Genomic DNA, 14,462 nt, shown 5'->3' with positions numbered 1-14,462 from the left:
CCTGTAAATAAAAAAGCTGAGTTGGGGGTACACAAGAATTCATGCTAGTATTGCTTTTGCATAATCTTGAAACTTACTTGCACTCCCACCAGAGATTTCCACTACTAACATTTTGTTAAAAATTATTTCTATATGTGTTTACCTGTTTATATAAATAAGATCACAATGAACCTGGTGCTTTGTAACATGCTCTTTTCACTCAAAATTGTATTTAGTCTCTTTAATAACTTTGTTTAAACAATAAGTTGTTTCCAATTTTTTAATAGCTAATATAACAAATCATTTTCTCATTTATCTGATTATCACCTTTGAACTCATTCCTAGAAGTATCACTTCTGGTTCAAAGTATACATACTTAACATTTTGGTACATGGTGTCAGATTGCACTCAGAAAGGCTGAACCTGTTCATATCCCTGCAGGACCCTCTCACTTCTCTGCCAACACCAACCTTTGTAGGTGTTGCTACATTGCTAATCCAATGAAAACGTTATCTCTTTGTTGGGATTTTTTGTATTTCCTAACTGGCAATAATAAAAACATTCTCACATGCTTATTAATCATTTGTAGAGTGTGTGTGTTACTTGCTTGTTCATGTTCTTTACCTGGTTTGCTGGTTATGGTGTTGAACCTTTTTATTGACATGTAAGAGCTCTTACATGTATATAATGACATACACCTTTTATCATAGATGTTGCAAATATTTTCTATTCTGTTATTGCTTCAACCATGGTATATATAGGGGGTTGTTTTTGTTGTTGTTGTTTTCATGCAGTAATTTTTAATTTTATATAGTTTAAGCTTTAATAGTTTTGGGCTTTGGGGTTATGTTTATAAAGTCCTTTCTCACCACAAGACTATAAAACTATTCACTCTAATATTCATTTATTCTTAAGGCTTATCTTTTCTTTATTAAAACATTGTTGTAAAAAGGTAAATGTTACAATACTTAACACAGAACTGAATGTTTCTTTTTAAAAGGTTAGTTATTTTAATTTTTTTGACTGCACTGGGTCTTCATTGCTGTGCATGGGCTTTCTCTAGCTGTGGTGAGCGGAGGCTACTTGTCACTGCAGTGCACGGGCTTCTCATCTTCTGTTGTGGGGCGTAGGCTCTAGGTGCTCAGTCTTCAGTAGCTGTAGTCCACGGGCTTAGTTGCTCTGAAGCACGTGGAGTCTTCCTGGATCAGGGATTGAACCTGTGTCCCCTGCATTGGCAGGTGGATTGCCATCCACTGTACCACCATGGAAGTCCAGAATTGAATATTTCTTGTAATTTTTACCCCAAAGATAAACACCATCAATACCTTATATGTAACACAGGAAGTATATACATAATTATAAATATATAAGTATATCAAATATATTATACTTTGTACATTACACTATATATGTATATATATGTAAAGCATCATGCATCTTGGGCATCCTTTGTTGTCAATATACATACATCTACCTCGTTCTTTTTTCAACAGTTGCACAGTAACAAATTGTATAGATCAGTTTTTCTCAGTCTTTTTTCCATCATTATCCACCTAAGACTTTTTACCCCTTAATCATCACCTGCCTCATGAAATTTCAATACCACATATATACTGTATACTTGTTTATATGCCTTATGCATATTTGTGCTTTATACATAAAAATGGTTTGTCTCCTCAGGAACCAATTTTCACCTCCTTGGTTGTGATATCACTCCTTTGAGAATGCCTGGTATTCCATTCCTTATTCATTATTCCACATGTATATATAATTTTTGACATTCTAATGCAATATTATCCATATTTATCTTTATACATATATTTTATTTCTATAGGATAAATTTCTAGAATTAAAAAGCTATATCAAAAGGTGTTAACATTTAAAATTTTAGCAGAGATTACTAGAGATTATCCCAATTATAAGCTAACAAATATATACTGAAAACCTGGCTTCAATTTTTACAATTAATCATAAATCCACTTGGAATTTGTTCTGGGATGATGAGTAAGGTAAAATTCTAATGATTTTTCAAGCTCATTATCCTTACTTTATTGAACTAACCTTTTCTTGATTTACCATATTTTAAGTATGGGAAATACTCCTATATTTACTCAGGCTTTGAATTCTGTTCCATGACTGTTTATTCTTACTCTATTACCATCCTATATTTATTATTTTTGCTTTATATTTTAATATCTGATTCCATAATTTCTTTATGAATCTCCCCCTTATTTTCTTGGTATTTATGGTTTTTCCCCCTCTGAGTGAATTTTGAAGTAATTTTGCTTATTTCTAAAATTAAAAAAATAATAAGCTCTTAAGCTGCTATTGGGATGTAAAATTGGGATTGTATTAAATTTATGGATGATTTTGTGAAAACTATGGAATATCTTATAGAGTACATTATAGAGTAACACATTTAAAATAGGGTACAGAAACAAAAATAACATTACTTTAATGATGTATACCTGTATTAGGATGCTTTGAGTAGGAAATGATGAACGTCCACATAAAACTCAAGTTTAAGCATAAAAGAGCATTTATTGGCTCATTTAACTAGTGAGTTCAGTGGTAAAGCTAGTCTTTAGGCATGTCTGGATCCCTGGGCTCAAATAACGTCTCCAGGATTAGTTTCCTGTCTCCCGGGTTGGTTGGCTTTTTTAGTTTCAGTTTTAGGCAAGCCTCCAAGTGGTAACAAAGGTGGTTTGTCTCTTCCAGGCTTATATGGGCTTCAGCACCTGCAACAGCAGAGGAAGAGTCTTTTTCCTTACTGTGTCAGTAAAAGTATTGGTGATAGTTGTTATTGGCCAGAACTGGATTAAACACTCACGGGGGCAGGGCGGGGAATTAGTACTCAGCCTCTCTTAAACCAGCCAGGCTACAACTGGGGAGGGGTGGTTACTTGAAAGGAAGAGACGAGGCATAACCACAGATGTAGGAGGTTTTGGTATTATAATACCCATTGATTTATATGAGGATATTAAAGAAATACTGAGTTGAAGTTCTAATATTATTTTTCAGCATATCAAAAGTTACTCTGAGGCTATAAAAGTGGAAAGAAACCAGGGAATGGAGTAGGAAAATATGGTGAGAGATTAAAAAAATTACCTTTGTTATTGAATAATATTTGTTAGAATTTATAATGCTGATTGTTGACAAATGACTCATCTCCCCTTTCTTGATCTCATTACTGTTTAGATCCTCCAACATTTTGCTTCATATAATTATCCTTTTTTCCAACATAATCCTCTACTTCTCTTCTAGTTTTTTTTCTTTTTTCCCTTCTCCAAAGTAACTACATTTCCTGCCTTCATAAACAAAAGCCGATTATTTCTAGTGGTCTTTTAAGCTCCTCTCCTATATTCCTTGGTCAACTATAAAGAAATTGTTTAGTTGAAAGTCATCAATGATTTCCTTAATCACCAAATCCCATGGGTTTAGATCCTTTTCCTTGATGGCCTCGTGTCTCTGCAGTATTTGGACTATCTTTCTTTTTTGAAGCATGAATTCGTAGTTTCTATAAACTTTCTCTCCTGATGCTCCTTTTATCTTTCTGAGACTTTTCCCCCAGTTACTTGGTTGTTTTCTTCACGTGTAGACGATTCTCTAGGTTTTTGGTTTCTCTGTTCAATTTCTTGGCAGTCTCAAACACTTGCCTATTTTCTAAAGAAAGGATGAGCCTTTCTATTTTGCTGCTTCCGATCAGTTCCTCCCCAAATCTTCATGATCCAGTCCTAACCATCCATTATCAAAGCCTGGGTTTACTTCTTCTAAAACAAATTTTCTCCTGAATCTCTTGGTGCCACTTTTTTTTTTTTTTTAATGACACTATTTTTCAAACTACTTTTTTTCAACTTTTCAAACTTTTTTTTTCCAACTATTTTTTTTCAAACTACTCTTTCAAACTACTTTAATTGGAAGGACTGATATTGAAACTCCAATACTTTGGCCACCTGATGTGAAGAACTGACTTATTAGAAAAGACCCTGATGCTGGAAAAGATTGAAGGTGGGAGGAGAAGGGGACAGCAGAGGGTGATATGGTTGGATGGCCTCACCGACTCAATGGACATGAGGTTGAGTAAACTCTAGGAGCTGGCGATGGACAGGGAGGCCTGGCATGTTGCAGTCCATGGGGTCTCAAAGATTTGGACACGACTGACTGACTGAACTGAACTGAACTTTTCAAACATGGATTAGTTACTTCTATATAAGACTTGTCTTACTTTCTGGCCTATAAGCTTCTTTAAGAACATTTTTGAATTCAACCCTGCATTTCTTTAACTGTGAGACACATTGTCTTGTATTTATTTATTTGTTTATTCAACATACATTAAGACAACTACTATCTAGGCACTGTGCTAGGTAGTAAAGAATACATTTGTGGTTTCTGCTCTCATAGGATTTTAGTCTCATGAAATAACAAATACATACTGTGACATAGATTTAATGAAACTTTGACAGAATGACTCTTGCATCTTGAACTCCTCTTTCATCTTCTCTCCCCAAACTGCTGTCCTACACTTCCTGCACCCTTTCCCTGATAATCTCATAGATTTCTCAAACTCAAAAGCTGAATTTGATTCATGTGCTGTGGACACCTATAAATGAGAAATTTGTCCAGTGTTAAAAAAAACAAAACAACAAAACTCACAAACACCTTCTGTCTTTAAACCTTCTGCTGACTTTAGTATTTAATGTATACCACCTCCTCTTCATTACTCAGGGGGAAATCTTGGTATTCTCTTTGATTTCTTCCTCTTTCTTCATACTTAATAATTTTCATTCAAACACTTATCATTCTTGTTAGGCCTTTTTTTTATCTATAAGAAATTGAAAATTAGTATTTAGCCAGTAGAGGTGTTTTGTTTGGTCTGCATATTTTTGAAAGGAAAGTGAAAGCAAAAGTCTCTCAATCATGTCTGACTCTTTGCGACTCCAAGGACTGTATAGTCCATGGAATTCTCCAGACCAGAATACTGGGGTGGGTAGCTGTTCCCTTCTCTAGGGGATCTTCCCAACCCAGGGATTGAACACAGGTCTCTTGCATTGCAGGCAGATTCTTTATTGTCTGAGCCACCAAGCAAATACGATATTCCTGTTTCTCTTGAAAAGTTGGAAAATCAGGCAACACGGGTTCCTCATTCATGGAAGAATGACTGGAGTTTTAGATGAGACATCTGAAATACTAATCTCTGTTGTTGTTGTTCAGTCACTAAGTTGTGTCCAATTGTTTGTGATCCCATAGACTATAGCACTCCAGGCTCCTCTGTTCTCCACTATCTTAGAGTTTGCTCAAGTTCGTGTCCATTGAGCCGGTGATGCTATCTATCCATTTTATGCTCTGCTGCCCCCTTCTCCTTTTGCCTTCAATCTTTCCCAGAATCAGGGTCTTTTTCAATAAGTTGGCTCTTCTCATCAGGTGGCCAAAGTATTGGAGCTTCAGCAACAGCCCTTCCAATGAGTGTTCAGGATGGATTTCCTTTAGGATTGACTCCAATCTCTACCACTTCTTATTTTTATTACATTCAGTTCATTTTCTCATTTATTAAACATTCTTCTCATGGCTCAGTGGTAAAGAATCCACCTGCAATACAAGAGACGTGGGTTCGATCCCTGGGTCAATAAGATCCCCTGGAGTAGGAAACAAGAACCCACTCCAGTATCTTGCCAGGAAAATCCTGGCAGGCTACACAGTCCATTGGGTTGCAGAGAATCAGACTCAACTGAGTGACAGAGCATGCATGCAGCACTTCATCCTTAATTGAGGCATTTGAATTTGTAATCTTTGGCCTATAAGATCACAGAATGTTAGTACCGGAAGAGATATTAAAAGATCATCTTATATAATAGCCTCTTCCACCTTCTATCCTGTAAGAGATGGAGAAATTGAGGTTCAAAGAACTTAACATCAGCTGACCAATTTTATACAACTGTATAGAACTCAGTCTCACAGGGTGCTATTAGATGCCATTAGACCCTTCCTCACTTTGGGGAAAGTCCATAATCTGGACCCATTGTCCCCCAAACCCCCCACCCAGGGCCCTCCCATAGAATTTTCAGGTTCAAAAGCTCTATGCTTACAACTCTTGCTTTATCAGGCTCTGAGGCCCAAGACCTTTGTAAGGTATGTCCTAAGTGAGGCCACTTTTCTGTGAGGTTTTTGAAGGTTATTTATCTTAAAAATCTATCCCCAGTCTTTCTTGCTTTATTCTCTAGTGCTTACCTGCATATATCTCATATTCCTCTGTGTGTGTGTGTGTTCTGAAACATACCTATTCTTTCCATCTTTTTCGTTCAATTTAGTGCTATTCTTTCCTACTTAGATTATCCTTCCCTAGTCTCTGCCTGCCTGATATAATTTTTTCCATCCTCTAAAGTCTACCTGCCTCCTTGAAGTGCAGTAGTTAAGAAGGTGGTTTGCATGAGACAGACTTGGTTTGAAATCTAGGCTTTGTCCTTTACCAGCCAGGTGACCTAGGACAGTTTCTTTCTGTAAGTCTGTTTCCTTGTCTGTTAAACCACCACGTGGTTAGAACTACATAGTGCTGCTTTCATAACCCACTTTTCTTTCTTATATATCTTTCCTTATCATTAGTCTTCAACATTGTCATTTTAAATGGTTCAAAGCATCCCATAATTGTGTATCAGGCTAGTCAAACTGCAGCTCTACACGCCCTTCCTAGAAAACCTGCAAATGCTCTTACTTAAATTGATATGAGTGAACGTCTCTTATCTGCATTCACGGTATCCATGTCTAACAAGTATGTAATAATATTTAACCTGTGTTTTTTGGTGGAGAAACTGAAGTGAACCCCACCCAGGCTTAACATACATATGCAGTTTTGATTATTTCCTTTTGAAAACATCCTAGAATATACTTGTTGATTGTCTTAGTCGCTCAGTCATGTCTGACTCTTTGCCACCCCATGGACTGACTGTAGCCTGCCAGGCTCCTCTGTCCTTGGGGATTCTCCAGGTAAGAATACTAGAGTGGGTTGCCATGTACACCTCCAGAGGGTCTTCCCAACCGAGGGATAGAATCCAGGTCTTCCGCATTGCAGGCAGATTCTTTACCATCTGAGCCACCAGGGAAGCCCATGCTTATTTAGTCAAAGCATTTAAGAATTTTGATACATATTTCTAAAATGCCTGGAAAGGGGGAGATGTACCAGTTTCTATTCCCATCTGCAATCTTGTTTTATTGAACAGCTGCCCAATATCTATATTATTTTCTTTTTAATCTTTGCCAACTTAATAGGCATTTAATATGCCATTTATATTTTTAAGTAATGTGGATGAACATACCTATTTATTGGCCACTTTTACATATTTAAGTTGGTATAAAAGTAATTGTGTTTTTTGCATTGTTGAACTTTGTTACTTAATATTGGAATAATTCTTAAATGTGGTTATGTTATACATCATTTTAATGTACATTTCTCACTTTTTTTTTTTTTTTGCTAATGACATTACTTGCTGTTTATTTTATATTTATTTTAGACTAGGGAAATGATGTTAGACAAAAAGCAAATTTGAGCTATTTTCTTATTTGAATTCAAAATGGGTCACAAAGCAGCGGAGACAGGTCTCAACATCAACAACACATTTGGTCCAGCAACTGCTAACGAACTTACAATGCAGGGGTAGTTCAAGAAGTTTGGCAAAGGAGACAAGAGCCTTGAAGATGAGGAGTGCAGTGGCCGGTCATGAGAAGTTGACAATGACCAATTAATTGAGAACAATCATCAGAGCTGATCTTCTAATAATTATATGAGAAGTTGCTGAAGAACTCATTGTTGATTTGGCATTTGAAGCAAATTGGAAAAGTGAAAAAGCTCGATAAGTGGGTGCCTCATAAACTGCAAATAAAAAAAATCATCACTTTGAAGTGTCATCTTCTCTTATTCTACACAACAATGAACCATTTCTTGATTGTACTGTGATGTGTGATGAAAAGTGGATTGTATTACAACTGGTGACAACCAGCTCAGTGGTTGGGCCAAGAAGAAGCTCCAAAGCACTTCCTAAAGCCAAACTTGCACAAAAGAAAGGTCATGGTCACTGTTTGGTGGTCTGCTGCTGGTCTGATCCATTACAGCTTTCTGAATCCCAGTGAACCTGTAATATCTGAGATATATGCTCAGCAAATTGATGAGATGCACTGAAAATTGCAACGCCTGCAGCTGGCATTGGTCAACAGAATGGGCCCCATTTTTCTCCAAATAACGGCTCACTACATGTTGCAAACCAATGCTTCAAAAGTTGAATGAAAAAAAAAAAAGTAGAATGAGCTGGGCTATGAAGTTTTGCCTCATCTGCCATATTCCTTTGACCTCTTGCCAACCGACTACCACTTCTTCAAGTATTTTGACAATTTTTTATAGGGAAAACGTTTCCACAAGCCGCAGGAGGCAGAAAATGCAAAGAGTTCGGGCATGGATTTTTATGCTATGGGAATTAAACTTATTTCTCATTAGCAAAATGTGTTGATTATAACGGTTCCTATTTTGACTAATAAAGATGTGTTTGAGCTTAGTTATAATGATTTAAAATTCATGGTCCAAACCACAATTACCTTTGCATCAACCTAATATATCTTTACAACAGACTGGTTCCAAATAGGGAAAGGAGTACGTCAAGGCTGTATACTGTCACCCTGCTTATTTAACTTATATGCAGAGTACATCATGAAAAATGCTGGGCTGGATGAAGCACAACCTGGAATCAAGATTGCCAGGAGAAATATCAATAACCTCAGATATGCAGATGACACCATCCTTATGGCAGAAAGCGAAGAAGAGCCTCTTGATGAAAGTGAAAGAGGAGAGTAAAAAAATTGGCTTAAAACTCAACATTCAAAAAACTAAGATCACGGCATCTGGTTCCATCACTTCATAGCAAATAGATGGGGAAGCAGTGGAAACAGTGGCTGACTTTATTTTTTTGGGCTCCAAAATCACTGCAGATGGTGACTGTAGCCATCAAATTAAAAGACGCTTGCTCCTTGGAGGAAAAGTTATGACCAACCTAGACAGCATATTAAAAAGCAGAGACATTACTTTGCCAACAAGGGTCCGTCTAGTCAAAGCTATGGTTTTTCCAGTAGTCATGTATGGATGTGAGAGTTGGACTATCAAGAAAGCTGAGCACCAAAAAATTGATGCTTTTGAACTGCAGTATAGGAGAAGACTCTTGAGAGCCCCTTGGACTGCAAGGAGATCCAACCAGTCCATCCTAAAGGAAATCAGTACTGAATATTCATTGGAAGGACTGATGCTGAACCTGAAACTCCAATATTTTGGCTACCTGATGCGAAGAACTGACTCATTGAAAAGACCCTATGCTGCAGAAGATTGAGGGAGGGAGGAGAAGGGGACAACAGACGATGAGATGGTTGGATGGCATCACCGATTCTATGGACATGAAATTGAGTGAACTCCGGGAGTTGGTGAGGGACAGGGAGGCCTGGCGTGCTGCAGTCGATGGGGTCGCAAAGAGTCAGACACGACTGAGCGACTAAACTGAATTGAGTATATCTTTGGGCTTCCCAGGTGGCACCAGTGGCAAAGAACCTGCCTGCCAATGCAGGAGTTCGATCCTCAGTTTGGGAAGATCCCCTGGAAGAGAGCATGGCAACCCACTCCAGTATTCTCGTCTGGGGAATCCCATGGACCAATTTACTTGGCAGGCTATGGTACATAGGGTTGCAGAGTCAGACACGACTGATGTGACTCAGCACACACATGTACACAATATATATTTTTGACAGATTTTTGTTATTCTTTTGCCAATTTTCAATAGTTTTAAACTTATTATTATCCATTCCCACTTTGACATCCTCCTTTCTAGTTCTGTCTCCTATCTATGTACCTGATCTATGGATCTCATTCCCTTCTATTTCTTTAGGGAATCATTCAATCAGTTATCCTCTTACTACTCCTTAATCTTATACTATTAACATCACCAAGTCTCTTTTCCTTACAGAGAAACTCTAATCTCTTTCTTTCACTTGCCATTCTGCTTTGACTACTGACCTTTCTCCTTTACCATACAGCCAAACTTCTTGGAAGAATTGTCTTCACATGCTACATCCACTTCATCTGTTTCAACTTACTACAAACAGATTTACATTTTCAGTGCTGTCTTTATTGTTAAGATTTTAATAACAGAAGTATATCATATACATGTGAAAAAAGCAGGACATAAAATGGTTTCTCCAAATATACTCAACTATTCCAAAAATATTTATGTAGAGAAAAAACTTACATGTAATACATGAAAATTTTAAGTTACTTCTTATGACTGGTAAGTTTTATTCCTTTAAAAAAAAAAGTCAATTATTTATTTATTATTTCAGTGACCACTCATTTATTTCATTTTAATTCACTTTCCTTTAGACTCCAGTTAACACAGTTCACATTTATCCAGCAAATATCTGTTGAGAACCAAATGAGCCAGAGCATCAAAGCAATTGAAGTGAATATAAAATATGCCCTGCCAACAGGAAGGTCTCTAAAGTTGGAAGACCAGATGTCTCTAAATGAATCACAATTATTATGATAAATATTCAAAAGTTCATAAAGAAGAGTATTTTCTGTCTTGAATGAGAGCTGGACAAATGTCCCAGGGAAGGACTAAATGAGGATTTGAACAAAGAAAATCAAGGCAAGAAATCATTTTTACCATTTGCAAAGCGAGGAGACTTGAAAAATCACAGTATTGCAGAAGTTTAAAGTTAGCTGGAACATAAAGGGGGGAGTTGAGCATGGAGGAGGAGGAGGGTGGTAATTAATATCTCTTTGTGGCCAGGATTACACTCTGATCGCTAATACAAGTGATTAATCTCACACTTTTCTATTTTTTGCACAACGCATGGGAAAAAATATTCATATTGTTTATTTTCCTAATGGAATTAAACAATTCCCTTTGGGGAAAGTAACATTTCTCTTGATCTAAAATCCTTATGCACTTACCATATCTCAATGGGCAGTCTACAGTTTGCGTGTGAATTTTAAGTTCTCAATTTGTGGTCCCCCATAATGTCCTCAATTTTATAAACAAGAATTATCGTTGATATTAGAACACATTACAGTGTTAATTACAAATTCTCAACTTACAGTTTCTAAGAAGGGGCAGAAAAGTAAAGAAATGATAGTCAAGAGCCGCAGGGCCACTTCATTTGGCCGAAAGGCTCAAAGAACAAGCGGGAGTGACCCAGATTCCCAGAGCAGGCGGTCAGCCTGCCGGCACGACTAGATAACCTGGCAGGACAACTGCCTCTTCAAAGGGCCCTCCTTCCCTCTTCGCTCTTTCCAAATGATCTTTGAGCGTCTCAGACTCTCCCACTAAAGGCGCCCAGCCATTGGTGACCGTAGAGCGCCTCCGGTTTCCCTGGTAACAGCCAGCCACACCAACCAGGCTCGCATAAGTCTTCCCAGAATGCCGCGCGCCTTCTTTAATTCACTTCCGGGTGCGGAGGCCTGACTCCTCCAGTCGGTCGGTTTGCATATGTTAGCGCTGGGGTTTCTGGCTCCGGGTGTGTCATATTCCTGCAGCGGGTGGTGGAGACTGTTTTGTTCTTTCTCTGCCTTCGAAACGGATCGCTAAGGAAAGGCGAATTTCACCGAAGTTTTGGTGGCCCTCGATAAATGAATTATTAGTTGCAAAAAAAGCTAGAAAGTGCTTTAAAGTTATGTGCAACTTCATTTGTTGCTGTGGTATTTTAAGCAGCTTTACACAACTTCCTCTAAAACAACTATTATTGCTTTAGAAAACGAAGGCAAGCACACACAGGCGCAAACAAAACCAAACCGCCAAATTTCCTCTTCACAGTGAGCCCAAACCAAAATGTGGAAGTTTGAAGCAGAGAAAAGTGTCTTGCCGGGCCCAGCAAGGAGACGGGAGCTGGGGCTCAAATACCCCAAATTCCGTGAAGGATTTCAGCATAGGATTTCTTTCTTTAGATTTATTATTTTATTTTATTTTTTGGCTGTGGCGGGTCTTTGTTGCTGCTCAGGGGCTTTCTCTAGTGTCAGTGGACCGGTGCTACTCTCGTGGAGCATAGGCTCTAGGTGTGAGGGCTTCAGTAGTTGCAACTGGAGGGCTCAGTTGCTCCCCTGCGTGTGGGATCTTCCCCGGACTGAAGCTGTGGCCCTTGCAGTGTAAGACAGATTCTTCAGCACTGGATCACCAGGGAAGCCCACAGTAAAGGATTTTTAAAAACTGGGTGAGGGAGGCTGGTTGCAGGGTACTGATTAGCTCCTGCACAATTCTCTGGTTGATGTTGAGATAATAGGGCATTTAACAGTGTCAGTCCTAAGGCGTCTATGGGGTCTGGGGGCTCATGATTGTCAGATAGTTTCTCCCATTTGGTGGTGGTTTTAGTATCTGTAATTCAGGAAGTATGTATCAGATACTATTATCTTGGTATTTCAGAGAGGAGCTACAGCAGAGATTATGGGAGAATGGGGGTATGTCCTGGAAAGGCCCTATAGAGTCCTGCTTGGTTAAACATTCACTGGTACAACAACCACAGGAAACACTTTGGAGCAGTCTTCCAGATCCTCTCTATGCATATAATGTTTCAAGCTGTAATTACATTGTACATGCTATTTTGTAATCTAAAAAGCTTTTGTAAACATATTTCATTTAAAAACCAACATGGTTGTATGTTTTCAATTGTATTTTTTGTTAAAACAGTTTCTATCCTTTAAAAATTTTTTTAAATTTGTTTGGCTGTATTAGGTCTTAGTTGAGGCTGTGTTGGGTCTTAGTTGCGGCATGCAAGATCTCTGGTTGTGGATGGGCTCCAGAGTATGCCAGCTTCAGTAGCTGCAGCGCTCAGACTCAGTGGTTGCTCCAAGGCATGTAGGATCTTAGTTCCCTGACCAGGGATCAAACCCACGTCCCTTGAGCCCACATCCCCTGCACTTCAAGGTGACTTCTTTCCCTCTGGGCCACCAGAGAAATCCCTTCTTTCTGTTCTTAATTAGTACTGTAATGGAGAAATGAAAATCCTTATAGCTAAATCTTTGCCTAAGTTCTCATTTCTTTGCGGTAATTATTTTTATCTTTTTAACTTAGTAATTTGTGTTTGCACTTCCTCTTTTTCAAATGCCTTCCCATTCCACTCATGTCTTTATAGTATAAATGGATGAAATTACACATATGGCATCCAAAGCCTACTCAATTTTTAAAACTTTATCTTTCTGATTATAAAAGTAATACACATTTACTGTAGAACATTAGGAAAATGTGGATGAATATAATAAAAATATTCTGATATGTAGACAACTACTGATCATATTTTGGTATACAGTTTTCTAGTTTTCTCTCTGTTGCCTTCAGCAATGAGCATCAGAAAAATGTTTGGTAATATAGTGGGGTGAATGACACCTTTTAATTTGTATTTCTTTGCTTATTCATGTAGCTGAATAGCATTTCAGAAGTTCACATTTTATAGTCCATTTCAGGCCCCATCTTCTCTATCTAGCCTTCCCTGAGAATTCCAGACTAATTACACTAACTTATAATGGTCTAGGTTCTCATGGCAAGCATACTGGGGTGGTTTGCCATTCCCTCCTCCAGAGTGAAAAAGCCAGCTTAAAATTAAATATTAAAAAAACTAAGATCATGGCATCTGGCCCCATTACTTCAAGGCAAATGGAAGGGGAAAAGGTGGAAGCGGTGACAGATTTTCTCTTCTTGGGCTCTATAATCACTGTGGATGGTGACTGCAGCCATGAAATCAGAAGACGACTGCTTCTTGGCAGGAAAGTTATGATAAACCTAGACAGTGTGTTGAAAAGTAGAGACATCACACTGCTGACAAAGATCCATATAGTCAAAGCTATGGTCTTCCCAGTGGTCACATACGGTTGTGAGAGCCGTATGGTAAAGAAGGCAGAATGCCAAGGAATTGATACCTTTGAACTGCGGTGCTGGAGAAGACTCCTGAGAATCTCTTAGACAGCAAGGAGTTCAAACCAGTTAATATTAAAGGAAATCAATCCTGAATACTTATTGGAAGGACTGATGCTGAAGTTGAAGCTCCAGTATTTTGGTCACCTGATATGAACAGCTGACTCACTGGAAAAGACCCTGTTGCTGGGAAAGATTGAGGGAAGAAGGAAAAGAGGGCATCAGAGGATGAGATGACTGGATGGCATCACTGATGCAAAGTCCAGGAACTTGGGCAAACTCCGGCAGATGATGAGGGACTGGGAGGCCTGGACTGTTGCAATTCATGGGTTCGAAGAGTCTGACACAACTGGGCGACTGAACAACAACAACAACATAACGGTCTAGTTTTCCATATTTGTATATTTTAGTTCTCTAACTACATTAGAGCTAGTTGTGTGGTCCTGGATAAACTATTCAGTTTTGTTGAGCCCACTTTCTTCATCTGCAAAATATACTAATATTTATTTTGCAGGGTTGTGGTAGGGATAACAAATAACATATCTCAGCTTAATAAAAAGT

General features: G+C 38.3%; 1 long non-coding RNA gene across 2 annotated transcripts; it reads right to left on the bottom strand.

The window, feature by feature from the left end:
• Window positions 1-1,406: 1,406 nt before the first annotated feature.
• LOC133247629 (uncharacterized) lies at window positions 1,407-11,887 on the bottom strand. 2 transcript variants are annotated; one of them, XR_009736461.1, is made up of 4 exons: window positions 10,955-11,887; window positions 10,016-10,094; window positions 4,633-4,801; window positions 1,407-2,717 (listed from the first exon to the last, which is right to left on the bottom strand). It is a non-coding gene; the product is annotated as an uncharacterized LOC133247629 (long non-coding RNA). The 2 variants fall into 2 exon arrangements; XR_009736460.1 differs by having other exon boundaries at window positions 4,639-4,801.
• Between the last annotated feature and the right edge of the window lie 2,575 nt (window positions 11,888-14,462).

Source organism: Bos javanicus, chromosome 5 (genome assembly GCF_032452875.1).
Source record: "Bos javanicus breed banteng chromosome 5, ARS-OSU_banteng_1.0, whole genome shotgun sequence".
Taxonomy (NCBI): domain Eukaryota; kingdom Metazoa; phylum Chordata; class Mammalia; order Artiodactyla; family Bovidae; genus Bos; species Bos javanicus.
The sequence above is the reverse complement of the archived record's forward strand: the minus strand, read 5'-3'. Positions and strand labels throughout refer to the sequence as shown.